General features: G+C 36.2%; 1 pseudogene; it reads left to right on the top strand.

Annotated features, from left to right (window-relative positions):
* The first annotated feature begins 1026 nt into the window (after positions 1–1026).
* Positions 1027–2510, top strand: LOC142535144 (aspartic proteinase PCS1-like; annotated as a pseudogene).
* Positions 2511–6004: the final 3494 nt, after the last annotated feature.

Below are 6004 nucleotides of genomic sequence, written 5' to 3'. Positions count from 1 at the left end.
ATTAATGTTAATATTATTATTATAATTATAATTATAATTTTATTTTTATTAATAGTTAAATTTATTTATTTGATTTTTATATATAACTCTAATGTTTATAATACGAATTAATACAAATGCTTCATTATTAAAATTGACATAATTTTAATACAAATAATTTATTTTTAGAAATTAACATGAATCCAAGTTCAATCATCTAAACAACTATATTCTTCTTACAAATGATCAGTTAAAGCAAACATTAAAAAAATAAAATCGAATTAGTTTTTAAATATTAATAATTAACATAAAAATAAATATTTTAAAAATCAACAATTATATTTTTTAAAATTTTTAGGATTAAATGTTTAGTTATTAAAATAAATATTATACTATTATTTTATAATATTTACACTTTTTAATACAAATATTTATAATAAATATACATTAAAAAAATAAAATAAAAAATACCCCTGCGCCAAATTTGGTGCAGGGGGAGAGGACCAAAAGAGCGCAGCCCCATTGGATATTGAAAGCTGCGCCAAAATGGTGTAAAACATCCTTTTGACGCAGCGTTGGAGTTGCCCGTGTCATACCTGAAGCATTTGACACCATGACACTGTGTCAGCAGTAAGTTCATTTTTTTCAAAAGTGTCGTCAGTATGATTAAAAGTAAAAAAAATATAAAAATTATTAAGATCTAGTCAAAAATTTAAAAATACCCAATTTATATAACCAATTCTATAATTTTCTCCGATCATTAGTAAATATCTACAAACTTTTACAATTGAAAGGTCTTTTTTTTAAACGTGGAAACTACAGTATTAGTTCTTTGGTTTGCATGAGATTTAAAAGTCATAAATCACGTTAATCAAATAAATAATATTATGAATCTTTGTGTTTCGATAAAGAAAATGAAATTCATGAACATTTATTAAACGTAAGTCTATTCCATCAATTCAGAACGAATCACACTTGATTTTTTTAGATCTTATAAAGAATTGACCTTACCACCTACACAAGAAAGCTGGTAATCCCCCATTGGAACAGAGGATTAGTTTCCTGGGTGTGTCGAACTTCGAAGCCAACAAAAGCAGTCGTATCTTGCCATCACACCCTCCTCTGTACCACTTCCTACTTTCACTTGCATCTTCCCAAACTCAACATAGAGTTCCCTTAATTTCTCCAGCATGAAGATCCACTCAACCTTCTCCTTCACTGCGTTTCTCATACTGCTCCAGACCCGAATAATCCTTTTCGGGTCGGCTGAATCAATGCGCATTAACAGATCAAATTCAACCAGAGTCCTCGTCTTGCCACTGAAAATCCAAGAGATCCCATCTGTCCCGAGCAAGCTTCCCTTCACCCACAACGTCACTCTCACGATTTCACTGTCTGTCGGCACGCCTCCGCAGAATGTAACCATGGTGCTCGACACAGGCAGCGAGCTCTCATGGCTGCAATGCAACGCGACCCGGGTAAACCAACCCGTTTTCGAGCCGACCCGATCGGTTTCTTACTCTCCAATCGCTTGTTCTTCGCCCACGTGCACGATCCGAACTCAGGATTTCTCCATACCCGCTTCGTGCGATTCCAAGAATCTTTGCCACGCCATTCTGTCGTACGCGGACGCATCGTCTTCTGAAGGAACTTTGTCGATGGACACTTTTATTATCGCCGGGTCGAATTTCTCTCCAACACATTTTCGGGTGCATGGATTCGGGGTTCAGCAGCAATCCGGATGAGGATTGCAAGACCACCGGCTGATGGGCATGAACCGCGGCGCTCTCTCTTTCGTCTCCCAAATGGAATTCAAGAGATTCTCGTACTGCATTTCGGGCTCGGATTTTCCCGGTATTCTACTCTTCGGAGACTCCAATTTCACTTGGCTTGTGACCTTGAACTACCCCTTTGATCCAAATTTCCAACCCGCTGCCATATTTCAACAGGGAGGCGTACACAGTCCAGCTCGAAGGCATCAAGGTCTCGGATAAGCCGCTCCAGCTACCAAAGTACGTATTCGAACCAGACCACACCGGAGCAGGGCAAACAATGGTCGATTCAGGTACCCAGTTCACTTTCCTCCTCGGCCCAGCTTACACTGCTCTGAGAAACGAATTCGTGAACCAAACCACCAACATCCTGCGGGTTTTCGAGGACCCGAACTTCGTGTTCCAGGGGCGTTCGACTTATGCTTCCGGGTACCATCAAACTCGACTTATTTACCCGAACTTCCATCAGTGAGCCTACTGTTTCATGGGGCGGAGATCACCGTCTCGGGGCAGCAGCTGCTGTATCGGTCCCGGGAGAAGTGCGGAGATTGATTCGATACACTGCTTCACGTTTTGCAACTCAGATCGTGCTGGTGGTGTGAGGCTTACATCATCGGGCCATCATCATCAACAGAATGTGTGGATGGAATTTGATCTGGAAAATTCAGAATCGGCGTTGCTTCGGTGCGATGCGAGGAAGAAGGACAAAGATTGGTGTTCATCGTTAATTTCACGTCGCTTTTGGGCCTAGTAGATTAATTGGTGGGCCCAAATCTGTTTTTCAGCGGCCCCAATCATGAATCACCCTCGTGCCTGCGTGGCCTGAGCACTACCAATGGGCAATACTTGGTGATTTATTCATTGGTTGAGTCTGATATACTAATATAATACTTGGGAGAATGGGGAGTATCCATGCTTTCCTTTACTTTGGTTTGATAATAGAAAAAAATATATATATATGCCATTAAATTATTTTATATATATTTAATTTGGGTGAGAAAAAATATGTGCATTAAATTATTTATAATTTAGTGTTAATATTCATTTCCTTGTGGAAGATTTTGATCAAATTGGTTTATAGAATGTCACAAGATCATTATTTTTTCGAGTAAATCTCCTTCGAAACGATATCACGTATGTTTTTATGAAACGGGTCAAATCGATTGATACTTTAAATGAAACTTAATTTTTTATAATAAAAAATAATGTTTTGTTCATAGATCAAATTGAGTTGAAGATTTATCACACAAAATGGTATGTGAAATGTATCTCCAAATATTTTTGTATTATTTTTTTGTAAAGTGAGTACAAGAAAGAACGACTACCGGTACATAGCATTTGATTTTATCAGAACCTGCTTGTGTAGCGGGGGCGAGATGTGATAGGATGGTACTAGAGAACGCTGTCAGTTGAGCTTTATAGGTGAGAAAATAATATATGTACCGTCTTTACTTAAGTTTAGAGTTATCTATTTATCTTCCAAATAATTGTTTTTTTATTTATTTATTAAAATGATCAATTTAGCAAATCGGGCAAAGTTAGGACCGAGAAAAATATATTATTTTTAAAAAAAATATGTTAGCATACCAACTTGCATCAGCCAATAATACAGAGATTTTGGCACACTCCACCCTCAAATCAAATTAAATCATTCATTTGCAACATTGCATGTTTTCAATTGGAATCTTTTCTCAACTATCAAAAGAAAGGGAAAAACTTGTCAAGTAAAGTAAATGTTTTAAACAGTTGCTTGATAAATGATATCTCATTGCCCAAACTTTTAAAAATAATAGAAATAATTGTGTAGAGATATATTTTTTATTCTTAGACTAATAGTAAAGATAAATAATTTAAAAGTAAAATTAAAAAAAAGCAAGTGTATTATAAAAGTTAAATTTTAAACCTGAAAATATAAGTTTTTTGTGACCAATTATTCAAAAAAAATAATAAAAATTGAATCGTATGTGAAATTTTAAAGGCTCGAATGACTGATTATCTAAATTATGTCTCCCTTTATTCACAAATATGACAAATATTGTAACCTTTCCTAATGAAAAATAAGAAAATCTAAAATATTAAAATATATGTGCTCCTTATCGAATTCAATTGCTAAAATAAGATCAAATCGCTTTGAAAAATCATTTAAATATACTAATTATATTTTTCAATCTAAAACACATATTATTTGTTAAGTTCAGTGGATGTGTTAGGAGGGAAGTGATTAAATAACTTACAAAATGTTCTTCTTAATAGTCCAACTGGGCTCAGTTAACTAAAACTATGTCAAAATCGACATATCAAAATCAGTAAAGATTGTGTCCCTGCAAGAAAAGTGAGTTTTCGCAATGTGGTTCCACGATGCGTACTAAAAACACAACGCCAATATTATTATTTACGGTTTAACCTTCCATGTGCACGCACTGTCAAAAATTTTATATCGTATACCAACGACAGTGTGCAAACAATCTGTAAATAATATTCTGACGAATTTGTTCGCACAAAGCACGTTGTTAATAGTCCTAAATTATATATTATATTCACAGTGCAACCGCAGGCAATCAATAGTCATGTTTTTTTAATATTGACACTACAGGATGTCAATAGTCATGTTTATTCAGCGGCGGCACCAATTAAACCCTTAAATCTAACCACCAAAGCCTCTCATGATCGAACATAACATATCAACAAGAAATTGATAAACATCTCATTATTGCACATCATGATAAGCTATGGTGGTTAGGAATTTCACTGGTACTATAGGATCGAGCGCTTGTCGTTTTTTCCAAAAGTTATAGCTGGTGGTAATGGTGCCAACTCAAATCTTTTAAAACCGCACAGTAGCTCAAGCACTACGGTTCGGTTGATCTTCCAGCAGGGACAATTATTGCACCCAACAATCTCTCTCCTAATAATTGCACTCATTGCAGTCAACGTGAATCGAACTCATGAACTTCACTATGATACCAATTCTTAGGATCAAGCGCTTACCACTAGGCCAAACGCTATAGCCGTTATTCAAGGTTCAACCTTATTTCCTTATATTTGTGGCAGCACAGAGTGCACCTACTTGGGTGCTAATGGGTCGGACTGTTAGGCCCATGAGTCCAAGGAGATATGTGCCTATCTGCTTGTGCTGTCTCATATCACTTAGAGATCTGTCTTATCATTTCCCTAATGTCGGTCAAGTCCTCAGAAAAGACAACATTACCCATTAAAATATGGTGTCACTGTTTTACGGCCCAATTAACCAACAAGATCAAGCAAAACAACGTCAACAGCTTGACACATGAAAACTTGTAAAAATGTCACTCATCCAAGTACTACTCTTACTCATGTATGCTTAACCTAACAGACACCCTGTTTTTTATGGTGCCGCTAAATAAATAAGACTATTGACAGCACACAGTGCACTGTCAATGTTAAATAAACAAGACTAGTGACAACATGTGGTGCGCTGTTAATATTAGATTTAATTTAGGACTAATAACAACATGCTTTGTGCGTTGTAAATCCGTTAAAATATTTATTTATGGCGTGCAATATTTGCACTCCTTTGTTGGTATAAGATATAAAACTTTTGAAAGTGCACGTGGAATTATATGCCATAAATAATAATATTGGTGGTGTGCTTTTAGTACACATTGTTGATGTCATGTTGGCAAACTCACCTTTTCTTGTAGTTGATGAAGAATTTAATGCTCGAATCCTGCTCAAGATAGGTAGATTTTGAATTGTTCGAGTTTGTCTTAGAATATTCAAACATGTTCGTTAGATATACGCTCTATTGATCAAAAATAAATATTCGTACGTAAGATATTCGTACTATTCATGTAAGGACCGTGTATCGTATTATCATAAATCCCATTTTGATTATCGATAATTATGAAATTGTCATGTCATTATGTATATGATGTATATCATGACAATGAAATTAAGAAAATGAATATTGAATATGAATTGACGTTGTAAGAGCTCGAGTGGAGAGGCCGGACGCCAATATAGTACAAAAAATTAATATGTGTACAGAAGATGTGGCGCCCCGAGCGGTAGAAAATGACCACCGAGCGCCAAGGTATGTAAACTTAGTGTTCGGGCAGAACTTGCGGCGCCCGAGCGGTAATGTTTACCGCCCGAGCGCGGCAAATCACACTCGGGTACAGAATGTCTCGCGCTCGGGCGCGAGAATTCTACCGCCCGAGCGCGTGATCAGGGGGATAAGAATAACTTCTTTCCTTCTTTTCCTTCATCATTTC

Source organism: Primulina tabacum, unplaced genomic scaffold (assembly GCF_025594145.1).
Source record: "Primulina tabacum isolate GXHZ01 unplaced genomic scaffold, ASM2559414v2 Contig814, whole genome shotgun sequence".
Classification (NCBI taxonomy): Eukaryota; Viridiplantae; Streptophyta; class Magnoliopsida; order Lamiales; family Gesneriaceae; genus Primulina; species Primulina tabacum.
This window is presented reverse-complemented; position numbering and strand designations above follow the sequence as displayed.